We start from the raw sequence: 15,765 nt of genomic DNA, 5'->3' as shown, positions 1-15,765 counted from the left end.
TTAACACTGATGAAAAATGCAGCTTTTATTAAAACATGATCCTATAAATATTTAGCAAAACAAATACAAAATACAAAATATACAGAAAAGAAATTAGCACCATTTTACACTAGAATAATTACATATTAATGCTAAAATATTAAAGCTTTTATATTAGCTTTATACATGAAAAGCAATAGTTATCTAAGGTGCAGAAAGATGAGCAATTGCTTTAAATGCCTTTTTAGATACAGTCCATTTTGAAGGTCATTGCTGTGCTTCATTCTCAGCAACTTAAAATGCCAACTTCTAAACTACTCAGGAAATAACTCTAACAAACCTTCTTTAATGCACTTCAACGTCACCTGAATAAAATGGGAGAAGAATGTATCATAATCTTCATTTTTGTTGCATTATTTTATACTTTCAAATTTTTATATTTTTTTATACATGAAGACGATTCGGAATGATCTGGTGTGAGCTCTAAACGAAATGAACCCAACACCTTCTAATGATGCTCGATGCCATTGCCACTCGGAGGACTGAACATTTGGCATAGAGCAAAGCCAAATATCCTATGCAATATTGTATAACTGTACAGTTTTTGTGGCATCCCACCTGCATCTGTCCACCAAACCACTTTAAACACATCTTTGTGTATTCACCGACATACCTGCTGACTAAAGTGCTGGCGCCAGCGCACACAAATAACACTTTTATTGACAATAGAGCTCGCTCCTCAGGCCACTAACTGCAGTCTTCTTCAAAGAACTGTAATGCGTGTGTTTTAAGACAGGTTTCCACATGCTGGTTGTAATAAGGTTAAATTATGTTTTTAGGAATATTGAAGACATCATGTGCTCTGTGCAGTTAATTTACTGTATACGTAAAAGGTTGTGTAGCCTACTTGAATTTGTGTAAACGAGTTATTGGATAAATACTGTTATATTCTGCCAAAATACTGAATCTTGGAATATTCTTGGTGTGTATGAAATTAAACAGGAGCACAGGTCCTTTATCACATTGTCAAAATAGTTTAGCTCAACTTTTGCAATGCTGTAAAATAAAAAGATAAAAAAAGTTGGAAATCTGAACTGAAGCCCCATTCACACAGTATGCTAATTTTGGAAAACTGCCAATGTGCCTTCTGTTTGAACACAAACGCATCCCAGGATTGATCCCAGGAATGATCCCGGGATGGGGACTTAACATTGCCAGAATCAGTCCCAATGTTGTGCTCCAATTTGACAAAAACATGGAAATAATTTGGGGGTTTTAGATAGAGACAACGGAAGTACAAGAGTATGTGCTTTCCATACATAATAAAACAAAATAATTTGGTGTGTTATCATTCTTGCTGTTCTAAGTCAGGACTTTTGGAATAAGTGAAATCATTTGAGGAAGTGATATGGACATGTGGTCAAGCACTTCCTGGAACTACATTTACTGTGCGGTTCCCAGAAAATCATTTCACACCATTTATTCACCCTCATGTCTTTCCAGCTGTTATACTTTCACTGAGTAAATAATTTTTATGATTTTAAAAGCAGCACTTGTAAGGTCTGAGGTGAAATTAAATGAATTTGTTTTCCGCTCATTACCCACTTTTCAAAATAATGTATTGATTTTAAATCGTAACATTAAAATGACTACATTTTGATTAGTCGACTAGTATTTCCAAAGTGGAGTAGCAGCAACAGTTCAATGAATCATGTACTCTACCAAATGTGTGAAGTGTCATAACTGAAAAAATGGAAACTCTCTGCCTCTGTCCCGTTAATGCCCTTTTGTGCTCATAAAAACCTGTTTCTCACATTGCAGAAATGTCAAACAACAGTAACACACTGGCTTCACTTAATAGTTTGTACTGAGTGTGTATGTTGTCTCCTTAAGTAACTCATTACCATGATCATACGTTTGCTTCTGTGATCTCTCTTCACATTAACAATCTCCTTTTCCACATTCCCCTATTGCTTTCTACTCTCCAGCTCCTGCAGCATCAGGCCTGGGAGCACTGTGGGATATTTCTGGCTATGAAGGTCCTAATGTCTGGAGCTCTGGGGCATTGGAGAGATGCTGAAGGTCCAGTTCAGTGCACTCAACCGGAGCATGAAGACCCCAGGCTGTCTGCTGCTCTACGGCACAGCAGGGCCTCACTGTATACTCTCCTCCTGTGAGAACGACATGCTGTCGTGAAAGGGCTGAGTCTGAAGAACTTTCAGGTGTTTCTGTTGCCTGCATGATGACTCCTGTTGCAGGATTAGTGCAGGCCAAGCTTCGCACCAGAGGAAGAACCTCACACCCATTCAGGCCAAGATCAGACGTTGTGATGGTGGTGATGTCATCAAGCGTGCAGGGATCCTTCAATAGCAGGTAAGTATCTTATAGGACACAGACCAAATAAGATCATTGCACAATCATTGCATCTCTTTCTTACTCTTTTTTTAAATACATCACTGATATACTGTAATTATAAGCAAAGATTATTTTGGTGCTGTTTCTTAATAAATATTATGTGTGGGCTGGACCAATAAGAAATAATCTTAAATCTAGATTAAATTAAGGTTTATCCAATAATTCTGTTCAAACCATCTTTAAAAACCTTGTTTAAAAATAAACAACTTTACATTTAAAGCACCTTTTGACCCTGGATTTAATTTATATTTAAAATAGATAAATTTTAATCCTGTTGCTCCAAAAGTTTAAACATAAATTTAAATCTCAATTAGACATAAAATTTAATCTCAACTTTTAACTTACAGGGCCCTATTTCAACGATCTAAAGGCAAAGTGTAAAGTATATGGCGCAGGTACACTCAGGGTGTGTCCAAATACACTTTTGCTATTTTAACGACGGAAAAACGGTCCGTGGACAACCCATTTTGGGAATGGGCTGTCCCTATTCTCTTAATAAGCAATGGGCGTAACGTTCAATAAACCAATCAGAGTGTCATCTCCCACTCCCTTTAAGAGCGAGATGTGCTTGGGCCATGGTGGATTGCTATTTACATGACGGAATTTGTTGGCGGAAAAGCTGAACGCTTCTCAAACGAAGAAACCAATCTGTTTGTGCACGAAGTTAAAGTGTGCGAGCAGAACATCTACGGGACAAGCAGATTAAAAATCAAAAAAATATTGCACCACTGACTTTAGACTTTAGACCAGGATTGAGTTGGTCTATGGCACAGTCTATTTTCAGCTCCTTAAAATAACAATGTTCCAGCAATGCGCCTGAACACACATCTTTTTTTAGACCTGCACGCACATGGGTGCACAAATGGGTGCATGTGCCTTTGTTAATTAAATGATGTGGCGCTGGACGGGAAAATGCGAACAGCGCCGGACTGAAACTAGCAAACACACTTGCCTTGCGTCGCATTGCACCGGGTGTGTGATAGGGCCCACAGTTTTTGAATGTTCATTATTAGATGATTAAATGACAGTGCACATACAATTACATTATGTGGCAGATTAAACAAAGACAGAAACAGTGGGTGTTTCATCAGGTCTCAGAGAGGTGTTTATTGCTAGTATAAATGAAGGTTGAACGCGGCAGTTCTCAGATTCAGACAAAGATTAGATAGGAGGAAAATTTGTAACATTAAACAGCGGCAGTGATGATGAGGTGAGCGCCAGTCATTGCTGCTGATAAACCCTGATCAGCAAATCCTTCATTAGCTCTAAACTTTGCTAAATTGAATCCTTGTCATGCAATCCACCCTATGTCTCACTCTCTTCTAAAAAATATCTCAACATAGATAAAACATAACATTACATCAGTCTTAAATTGAGCTCATTTGTCCCATTGGTAGATTATTTAATTTAATGAACACATTTGAACGCATTTGTTGTATGGGACTATTCTGTGATACTTTTTCATCTTTTTTAACAACTCGTATCTGTAGAGTTGGGGTACTCGAACTTGGACTCGGACTCGAGTCCGGACTCGAGTCCAATTTTGAATGAACTCGGACTTGTCACGCACTCGGGTGAATTTGTACTCGGACTTGACACGGACTTGAACATTTTGGACTCTGAAAATATTCCGAGTACAGTCGAGTCCGCGTCACGTGTAACAATAAAACCAGCATAAAATTGAAATGATAAATTAATGAATGTCTCCCCTTCTGTCATTTTACCGCACCACACCCTGCTTGCAGACGAAAACGCACACGCACCACTCACTGGATATCAATGTGGATTAGTGATGGGAAGTTCGATTCTTTTCCGCGAACCGGTTCTTTCGGACGGTTTGATTCAATAAACCGTTTGAAAAAAAAAAACAGTTCACCGGATACATAATCCATTGCGATGTATTTGTTATTAAATGAACTTACGTTTCGTCAGATTGCCCTTCATTCAAGCCCTCGGTTTACCCGCACTCATTACATTAACACAAAATCAGTTCAGAATCAATCACCAAAAGAATCAGTTTGGTTCAGACGCGCTGTGAGTCATTCGGCTTCATGCTGAATCACGAATGCGCAGTATCATCAGCTCCTCGGTTCTCGAATCGGACGCGTCCGAAAGAAACGGTTTTCGGTTCAGTTTACTGATGATCTGAAAACTGATACAACCGGTTCTTGACTCGAGAACGCGAATCGCTCAAAACCCGGGTAGGAAAATCTGACAGGGTAGGATAAAATGTCAGGACACCGGCACATGCTGCAGTTCAGTATCATCAGCTGCTCTACTCTTCTTCATGTTCTGTTTACTACAAACTCAGTTTGTGAATCTGTCATCATTAACTATAAATACAGTACAGATATTTCATAAATCATCCCTTATTCATATTAAACATGTCTTTAGAGTCTTAATTATTGTCTAACTTCCCTGAAAACCCCTTTGGCCCATACATAATCTACAATATACAGATTAGAAACATGTAGCCCCTATCTTAAAAAAGAAAACGTATATATATATATATATATATATATATATATATATATATATATATATATATATATATATATATATATATATATATATATATATAGTTTTATCACACTTTCCGATGTTTAACAAAATACTTGAAAAATTACACGCATGCGCAGTATCATCAGTTCATCGGTTCTCAAATCGGACGCCTCCGAAAGAAACGGTTTTCGGTTCAGTGTACTGGTGATCCGAAAACCGATGCAACCGAGTACCAAAGACAGCAGCAGCAACCAACAGATGCTGCACAGCTCAGCATTGCAGGATTTGCAAGACCAGAACTGACCAAACAAGCAATGCAACTTTATGATGCAAGTTCTTCAAGACAACAAGAAATTCATAATGTCATCATTAAGGATCTCCTCATTGGCTGCACTTTACCTCTGTCAAATGTGGGGGAGAGGCATTAAATAACTGAAATGTCATCTTTAACTGGAGGACAATATAGTGTGATACAATAATAAAATAGGTTCATTTGTATTTTCATGCACTTGTAATACAATAAAACCTTTGAAAACTTTTTTGAAAGGAAACTAGTTCTGTTGACATAAAATAAAAATGTTCAATGGCAATGACTAGATGTAACAGTGGTATTTTTTTTATTTCATTTTTATATTGCCATTGGTTTAATGGGTTGAAAGGTTAAAATATTAATGTAAAAATGTACAATACCAATTTCTAATCTTTTTTAATTTAATTACTTTCTGGACTCGGGCGGACTCGACTCGGACTCGGCCTTTAAGAACTCGGACTTGAGTCCAACTCGGCCCCTTTTGGACTCGGACTCGGACTTGGACTCGATGTTTGTGGACTTGGTCTTGACTCGTACTCGACAAAGGTGGACTCGGACCCAACTCTACGTATCTGTCTTTCAATCACAAGAGTTATACTGCTGTTGGATAAAGATGTTGAGTAAGACTGTCAGTCTTAGGCATTGTTCTGTCAGTTGACGTAGAGAAACTGTAAGAAACACCATATACTTTGCGTAGCCTTCTGAAAGCGCAAGCAGCAGATTCAGTTCTTTTCACTGCTTTATTGCACTTAATAACTATAAAGCTATATAGTTAAACTCTATAGTTTCTTTATTATGGGATAACACAGATAATCAGTGTCAGCAAAAGGCTCCTATTAGAAACACCATACTGTCATGCTAAGACATTGGTTTTAAAGGGGTCATAGGATACCCGTTTTCCACAAGTTGATGAAAAGTCTGTCTGAAAACATAGTTTGGTTAAAATTTCTCAATGGTAGTTTAAAAAACATGTTTTACCATGTCAAAAACAGCTCTTTTCAGAGCAAGCTGTTTTGTAGCATTTTCCTTTAAATGTCAATGAGCTCTGCTGACTCCGCCCCTCTCTTTGAGCTGCTCTCAGAGAGACTTTTTACTTTAGCTACATTCATGATGAAACTTGCTAACTAGCACATTATAAGGATTTGCAAAGATAAGGCGATTTGCAAAGATTCATTAGAAAAACCTTACACTCACTTCTTCTGTAGGTGAAGCTATATATATATATATTTATGTGGATCAGGGTTGTATTCTCTTCAAAAACAAATATAACATTAATCCAATGTCTTCAGCGGCTCAGATGTTGGGAGTAAATGGCAACTGTTGTGTTCATTATTACATCCAACAACAACAAAAAAACCAATCACTTAGGAGACTACATCTGCTCTGGTGGTGAAACAATAGCGGACTGATGACAGCTCATTCCGGTAAAACGCCATTCCAGTCCTTGCTAAGACGCTAATGTCAATCAAACTATCGTGGGAGGGGCCTGTCACACAGACAGGCATCTTGAGATCAGCTCGATTTAAGAGAGGGGTAAAGATTTGAGCAGAATAAAAAAAAAAAAAAAAAACACTGGATGGATTTTTATCATATAGGGTGGTTGTATACACACACTGCCAACACACATTTCTGTTCAAACAACTTGTAAAAGTGCATGTAACATCATATGACCCCTTTAAATAGACTTTGAATCTATTTTTGAAGGTGACAATATGCTTTGTGGTGTACAGGCGACATTGCTTATTTTTACATCACATCCTATTGTGTCTGTAATCAAGTTGTAATTCACAGCCTGTCATACAAACTTACTTGATGTGTCCGCTTCTGCATTCTGCATCACTGTGTGTAAGGTTGTTAAGGGAACCAGAGCTGTGTCACTGTCTTGGTGACTGTTACTGACAGCTGATAAACAACCTGAGAGTAAAGGTTGAATGAAATGTGAGTTAACATTTATGTTTTAAGACACACCTAGTGGTTAATGGATTACTTTTGTAAGTATATGGAGTGCATTTACATGTCTTCCTAAGTGAAGCCCGTGTCTGGTAGGTGATACACACAATAGCAAATAGGATGGTTGTTAATTCAGCTGTTGCTGCACAAGCGGTAACTTTGGATGGGAGGTGCTGAGGTCTGGACTTTTGTCGCACCAGTCACTTCTCCTCCTGAAAACAGAAGAATCAGTTAGACCACATACTAGCAAGATCAACTTTTATTAAGAAATGCAGTCCTTATTTAAGATTTCTTTCTTTTGGTAAACAGGCAATTCAGTATTTTTTTATTTTTTTCGTGGGGTAATTCAGTTTTTTATGTTTCAGGTCTCTTTACTTTGTTAGTAAAATAGTAAAAAAAAATAAAAATAAAAATAAAAACGTTAACCTGGCTGATTTATATGATTTGCTCAGCTTGATTTGTGCAACAGACACTGAAAAAAATTAAATGGTCAAAATAACTATTTGTTTAAAGATTCAGATATCAAGTTCAAATCACTGACTCAGTGATCCAGTAGCTCACTGGAGTAAGATTATTCATCATAACTACATTTCATTAAACAAATTGTATGGCTGCCTAAGAACACATGAAGTACACATCAACAACTAAATGGTCATGAATCTATAGCTCTGTAAATATCTATGATTCTCACTTTTAAAAGCACAACAACTGCTGCTGCCTTCTTCTGTTGCTTCCCTTGCTTTTTAAACATCCCTCTTCCTGTTGCTGGCAGTGTATCTGATCAGCAGAATGCTAAAAACCTCAATCCATGATGGAGTGGGTTTAGGGAGGATCGACCCTCAGTCCATGCTGAGCACTTTCAAAGAGCATTGACTGATCCATGCTGGATAAATACCTTCCCTCTTACTTCACCAGTAATCATGTTGAGAGAATAAAGAGAACAGAGATAAAACAGTGAGAAAAGAAGGAGTAAAAACTGAAGCACAGTTAAGAGCATTAAAGCATGGAGGGAATGAGTGCATGCCAGGGTGAAGAGAGTACCACAACTCTGAGAGGATGAAAACGTGAAGGAAGTGTGCCTTTATGTATGAAATAAAACGGTGAATGTGTATGCACATATTTACAATATATTGACATGGGTTTGTGTTTCAAGGTTGTGTAAATCTTTATTACAGTGACAATTCACACACAAAAAAATAAATAAAACAATAATTCTCATCATTCTCAAGTCATCATTTACTCATGACGTTCCAAGCATGTTTGACTTTCTTTCTTCTGTAGATCAAAAAGGAGGCAACTGGGTATCCGAATTCAGTTATTCAGTGACTCTGTAGCACCAATGCACAAATGTATATGCTGATCATTTTAAATTATTCTGAATGAGTTTGGTGAAAAATAGCCCAATATATAAGCAACTGTACTTTGCTTGTGCCATGGGTGATTTCGAAACCTTTGTGAATATTTTGTTCTGAATCAGTGATTTGCAGCTTTAATGAACATGCATGTATAATCAAAAAGGGAGCGTGTTATCTGTTTCTAAGTTAATTAGCCAAGTCCTGCCTAAAAACATCTTTTTTATAAAAGAACCCAAATTAGACAGGCACTTAATATTTAAGGGTATTTAATGATTATTACATTACTTTTAGTTGATTATACTTTCATAGACACTTTTGTAATTAGTTTGAAAAAGGTGCCTTTCTGTACATTTGGGCAAACTTTGCATTAACACTGTTCTGACCAGAAGATGTCACCAGCGTGTGGTTTTTTCATGTGTGTTGTCATTATTTTTGCTTTCAAAGGCACTGTCCCAAATGGCACCCTAAACCCTTGCAGTTGTGTTGCTGTTCATCAGTCCAAAAGAAGTTAAATAAAAAGCACTCCTTCATAATAAAAAGTTTCTCACATCTTTGCGGTAGCAAATCAATGCGTTTTTGTAAGAAAAAGAACCATCTTCGAGCCCAGACTAAGGTGAGCTCCGCAGCAGACTTCTACCCGATAGTCAAAGCAACATTACATCACGAAAGTTAGGATTATCGTGAGGATTATCATGAGGATGTCCTAATGCAATTTAGGACAGGGCCAGTGAATTATTTTGCAAAACAACTAGTTCAATTGACTGAGAGTTACTCCCATCACTATGACTTTAATTACCACATATTCTAGACCGCCAGGTGGTAGAAATGCACCTTTTATGATGGTTTGCCAACTGCAATTAAAAATAAAATAAAAAAATTAATAGGTGAAAAGAAGAAGAAAAGTTACATTCCTGCCATGTTCTGGTTGTGAAAAATGCGGGTCACCAAACAGGTCCGTGTACCTTCTGTTCATTAAATTTTCTACTTTACACAAAAATGAAAATTATCTCATAAATGACTCACCCTCAACTCATCCTAGGTGTATATGACTTTATTCTTTCAGTTGAATCCAGTCAGAATAATAATAAAATTGTCTTTGATCTTTCAAGCTGTTTAATGTCACTCAATGGCTGTGTTGCAGTGTATCAGTCCAAAAGAAGTTAAATAAAAAGCGCTCCTTCATAATTAAAAGTGTCTCACATCTTTCCAGGTAGTGAATCGATTCGTTTTTTTAAGAAAAATAACAATATTTAAAATTAAAAAATTATACATAAGAGATGTATAGCTTCAATTGCTTTTTGTAATAGTAAATGAAAACATGTTACCTGTGAGGGTTTTCTTAAATATGCCTAGATTAAAATGAGTAGTCTAAAATCAGCAATGGTGTGTATCATATTTTATTCCATTTAATTTTATATCACAGTAAAAGTCAAATGCCGTTTTACTGGTTATGAATAAAGTAACATCTTTTTTTTGTCAATAACACACAGCAGCCGTGAAAATACAGACACTCTAAACAAATATGTTGTTTTCTGTTTCTTAAACAAAATGAAGGTTTCTAATTTGTCTTTATTTATTTTTTTAAGTAGAAAAACAAGTGACCAGAATAAAGTACACAGACCAAACAGCTGATGGTAGCCATTGGCTTCCAAAGTATATTAGTCCATACTATGGTCCCTGGCTCCCATCAACTGTGTAGTTACATCCTTCAAAACATCTTTTTTGGGTTCAGCAGAAGAAAGAAATTCATACAGGTTTGGAATCACATGAAGGTGAGTAAATGATGACAGAATTTTTGGGTGAACCATCCCTTTAACATGGTTGCTGGAAAAAATGGGCTGCTTGAGCTCTGCTTATGGGACAGTCAAATATGATACATTTTGTTCAAAAACAGATGGATGAAGCATAACAGAACTGAACAGAACACAGTGCTCAGACTTGTCCACAGTCATGTTGGTGAAGGTTGTATTTTTCAGTATGGTACTCACAGTTACACTGTATGTTTTTGAAGGGGACTGGGTCACATGGAAGGCATTCTAAATCTTCTAGTCCATCCAGTCGCATTTTACTGTAGAAACTGCAATAAAAAATAAATTAAAAAAGGGGGATGAAAACCAGGATACAGGTGTGTGTGAGACTATGAAGTTTTCGGTGCAATGTTGTATGCAATAATTAGTGTTTGGGTTGATCACAATTATCAGCTGAACAAATCAGGTTGCATAAAGGTTGTTTTGTTTTTTGTGTGTGTGTGTGTGAGTATGAGTGAGTGAGTGAGTGAGTGAGTAAGAAAGTCTTACCCAGGGAGGCAGTTTCCACACACTGTGTTGTCTGTGTGTGTGCAGCGCTTGATTTGGTGTCTATTGAGTCTCCGGCAGTTCTGTCACCGTGCACAAGGGTGAGAGCCCCAGTCTTCCTTAAACCACCGAACGTCACATACGCCACACACAGCTGACACGCCTGCACCATAACCACAGTCCTAACAGCCCACACACACACAATCATATTCAGTAACATGATAAGCACACTGGATGTGTTCAAGTTTTCTGAGAACGCAGCTTATGTAACCTAGCCCTGTTTGTAAGTCATTTAAGGTCATGTGTAAGCCTCTGGTGGCAGGAATGGGATACTACAGCATGTTTACACAGTCCACAAATTGCGGCTCTCCTTTGGACATTTTTAACATGTTATGTCATCATATAGATTTATCATGTACATAAAACAGACCTAAGAGAGACATTCACATTTTTTAACAAAATAAAAATAAAAAATGTAAAATTACATAAAAAAATAGTTATAAACCGAAGACAATTGCAATTTTACATTATCAAAATTGCTAATTATTTGAAAAAAAGTCACATTATCAATATATATATATATATATATATATATATATATATATATATATATATATATATATATATATATATATATATATATATATATATATGGGTTTATATAAATAAAAATAAATATATTATAATATATTACAAAATAATTATTTTTAAAATGAAATAGAATGAAGAACTAGTTTTATCCTTTGCTTGTATGTCAAGGAATACTAACCCATAAGTCCAGCAGTTACTACAAAATTAAACATCTGCATAATCAAATGTTTAAAAAAATAACAACATGCTATCTGACAAAGTCAATCAACAGATGTTGATGACTTTGACTGCAGGGGTTCATCTTCATGCGTTTAAAAATAAGTGCCAGTTAATTATAGGTGTTGTCTTCTTCACACAGCCTCTGGGCTTCTCAAATGTTGATTAATAAAGTGAATGACTTTTCAAATGTTTGCTTTAAGGTAATACTGAAAATTTTGGATACACAGCAGGGCATTTTTCTTGCTCACTTGCACTCAGTCTCGCTCTCTTTCTCTCACCTCTTTGAGCTCTTGGCCAGGTGGACATTGAGGGCATTTGTGGCATTGAACGGTGTGGTAATACTCGTCCATCGAGCAATCCATCGCATATCTAAGAGAATCAGAAACAAAGAGTTAAAACATAAAGCATGCGAACATGGGCTTACAATTCAATTACAATCCTCAATTCAAAACTATGAGGCCTGTATGTAAAATAATACATGCTGCTAAAGTTATGTTAACTGTTAATTGACAAATTAACAAATTAAAGGGAAAAAGTGTAAATTAGCTTAAAATTATGTGTAATTTTACTGTAAAATACTGTAAAATGTAAGATTTTTGTAAATAAAAACTATTAGTTACCATATAATTTATGGTAAAATTAAAATAAATGATAATAATAATAAAAGGTAAAGGGACATTCACAGAAGGCCCTAAATGATACTTCACATATTATTATATTTAATTACATCATTATAAAATTACATTATTACATTACATAAATTATAAAAATTACAATTCTTGTTTTTGTTATCAGTAATGTATATTAGGTGTTGTGTTAAGATTGTATTACATTTTCTGTTATTCAGGTAATGTTTATTGCATTATTTTAGTCTTGTGTGTGACCCTGTGCACTGTCTATACATAAGTATTGGCAATATTTCACTTACGATGACTCATTATTGTACCATATTATACCACTTATATTATGGTGGCTATTAGTACTTTTTAAGGTAAAAAGCAGATTTTGATAACACTGTAGTTCTTATTGTCTTAAAACATTTAAATTATAATTTTTTTTACATTGAGGATGAAGTAATCACTGAATATTAATCTTTCTAATGTTAAAGTTCACTAAACATTTTATATATTAGACAATCATTTAAGAGTGATAATAAGTGGAAGTCATCTAAGAGTTTTAGATCAGCATCTGTTAAAAAAAGCATTTGCAGTCCATTTTATCGTGTATAGTGAAGGAGGTATCAGAGAAGGAAACAGAAAAGACAAAAGAGGGAAATAGTTTCATGTAATATAGGTTATAGTCAGCTATTTAGGTTCGTTTCAATAATAAAGATTAATGTCCATCCATTCTCGTCCATTCTCGATCTGAGAACACAGAGAAACAGAGAGAGCGAGAGCACACATCGAGGTGCCATCTAATACAAAAATACCTACGTTAAATGATCTGTTGGGAATAATCTAACATAAAATCCAAGAAAGGTGGTCAAATTGAAATAAGTAGGGCGCACTGCTACGATTGAAAAGTACAGCAGAGAGCACCGGCTACATCATGAATCTCCTTTAAAGTCGCATATTAGGGACAATTTCATCCACACTTACATTGCGCCAGGGACAATCTCAGCAGTCACTTAATTCTCTGTCCTATTAAAGTAACAGTCTCCTGTGGCTTTGGTTTAATTCGGTTCAGTTTTTCTTGTGGTTGAAGTTGACTGGCACACTTGGCCAGTCGAGTGTATTTACTCGCGGGGACACGCACGTCACGCAGGCATGTCCCGACATGTTCGCACCGTGACAGAGATCCGCAGCAGCCGAAGAAGCCGAGATGCTCGAGCTCCCACCGCCACGGTCAAAGTCCATTTCATTGAGAAATACTCTTGAATGGAAATTTTTCATTTTGTTTGGATAGCTTGTTTATTTATACTACTGTGGCGTAGTAGCTAGCTACTGTTCGCCAACCACAAGCAGCCGTATAATAAATATATAACGTGCATAGGCTATATATAAAACCGTATAATTTATATATACAAATAAATAAAATAAGTCCCCTCCCCCCAAAATAGCTAGGCTATGTTCAAAGAGGATTTCATCTTTTTAATTATAAATTCAACTGTTAACTCGCTGCAGCAACCTCTTAAGGACACAAGGGGGCAATAATAAATTGACCTACGAAGTTGACTCGACCCTTACATAACTTAATAAGACATATAGCACAATTCATTTAATACTCAGTTCTTTTTCATATTTAATTGTAGATCATAACATTATATCACATTACAGTACATTGTATTATATTGCATTCCATTATTAGATTGCATCACACTAAGCTGAGCGCTGCAGCTGCAGCTCAGTGATCTTGGCACGAAGCCTACCACATCAGGCCATGTTTGCTATGCCTTATTTGACCCGACTGAGAATACAAGGTATCAAATTTATTTACAATTATCAAACACACAAGCTATTATGAAATTGTTAAGTGCAACTATTAAGTGAAACATTTTTGTTTAAGTGATTGTGGCTTGTTGATGAAAAGATCTGAAAAGACTGTAGTGTGTGTGTGTGTGTGTGTGTGTGTGTGAGTGAGGGAGTAGGAGGGCACTGTAGCCTTGCATAGCAGTCATAGTAGTTTTGGCAAAGGAAGAAAAAACTGATAAAAACAGAAAGTGGGAGAGAGTGCACGGAGGAGTATTTTTATATTTTGTCAGGGTTATTGTGTCTGAACTGGACCAGGTCTGAACTTTTGTACGGGTTGTTTTGTCCCTTAACCCATCTTAAGCAATTCAAATTACAGATTGGCAGGATGTTATATTAACAGAACAGTTTCACAGATAGTTGGTCATTGTTGTCCTGCTGTCGTGGACGTCCATGTGTTCACCTCATCCCTGAAATCTTATCTCAGCCCATTCCTGTCCTCTTCCACTTCACACACATCCTTATCAGAAGCGTAGACTTGCTTTGACCTCTAAAAAGACGCACGTGTATGTGTTTTGACGTCAAACTTCATATTTAAGTCTAAGACAGATGTTGTTCTACGAAGGTGCCCCAGACAAAGTCTGTAATGACGAACTTCAGACCAAGGCAATAAATACAGTATGACTGATTAACGCAAAAAAGAAAGTTATTTTGTAGATATCTCAATATAACTCAAATGCTTGAATTTTAGGATCATGCCTAAATGTGTCTGTCTGGGTGTGTTAGTTGGAGTTTGAAGGCCGTAGAGCAGAGCCAGACTAGAATAGTTCAGATAAGAACACTTCAACCACCTGGAGAGAGAGAGAGACCTAAAGACTTAGTTCTGCACATTAACTATTAGCACAGTTACAAGGGCATATTAAAGTATAAGTGGTTTGAAGAGAAAAGCTAATTCATCTTTGATGACAGTAGTTGATATGGCCTCAGGGACATATCTTATATCTGTACACCTGCTGTTGACAGAGGAAAAACTATGAAAAGTGGCATATGAACCCCCGAAAACATCAGCACTACTCCCAGAACTAGAGTCTGCCTCGAGGGATTTGCCTTAGACCCGGCAGTGAAGACATAATGAGCAAAACAATGTAAAACAAAGGAGGACATTAAAGAAAGCATGCTTTCTTTTACTCAAATTACTTCCAAACTTGATTTACTTTCTGGAACACAAAAGCTGTATGAATGTGTAAAGAAAATGAAGATGTGTCTTTGTATGTTTTTTTTGTCCATACTTGACATTCATACTAGACTTTTGTCCATAGACTTCCATAAAATATCTTCTTTAATGTTCCACATGCAGAAGAAAGAAAATCTTGTTGTTTTTGAACAACATGAGGTTGAGCAAATGATGTTAGAATTGAGTGTTAATTTCTGTCACCAAATTCCTAGAATGTGTTATCTTGTTTCACATAATGATGGTAATTAGTTGCTGATCATTAGACACAATTTTCAGCACACATTGAGAAGGATAAGTATCACTTAGATTTCATGAATGTGTGGGCCATTTCTACTATATAGCAACTCACTTGAGACTTTTAGTTTACATGATTTCTGTGAACATCAAAACCACTTATTTTTAACAAAAAAAGCTAATGCATTCATATAAAGCCTTGGAGTCTGTCATATAAATTCTAAATAAAACTGCAAATGGTCATACAATACCTCAGTTTTGTGTAGTTTCTGTC

The 15,765-nt window shown here is 36.3% G+C and overlaps 1 pseudogene; it reads right to left on the bottom strand.

The window, feature by feature from the left end:
- On the bottom strand, nt 1-13,444 carry LOC128005459 (tumor necrosis factor receptor superfamily member 27-like; annotated as a pseudogene).
- Between the last annotated feature and the right edge of the window lie 2,321 nt (nt 13,445-15,765).

Source organism: Carassius gibelio, chromosome A5 (genome assembly GCF_023724105.1).
Source record: "Carassius gibelio isolate Cgi1373 ecotype wild population from Czech Republic chromosome A5, carGib1.2-hapl.c, whole genome shotgun sequence".
NCBI classification, from domain to species: Eukaryota; Metazoa; Chordata; class Actinopteri; order Cypriniformes; family Cyprinidae; genus Carassius; species Carassius gibelio.
Note: the sequence above shows the minus strand (reverse complement) of the source record. Positions and strands in the feature narration are given on the sequence as shown.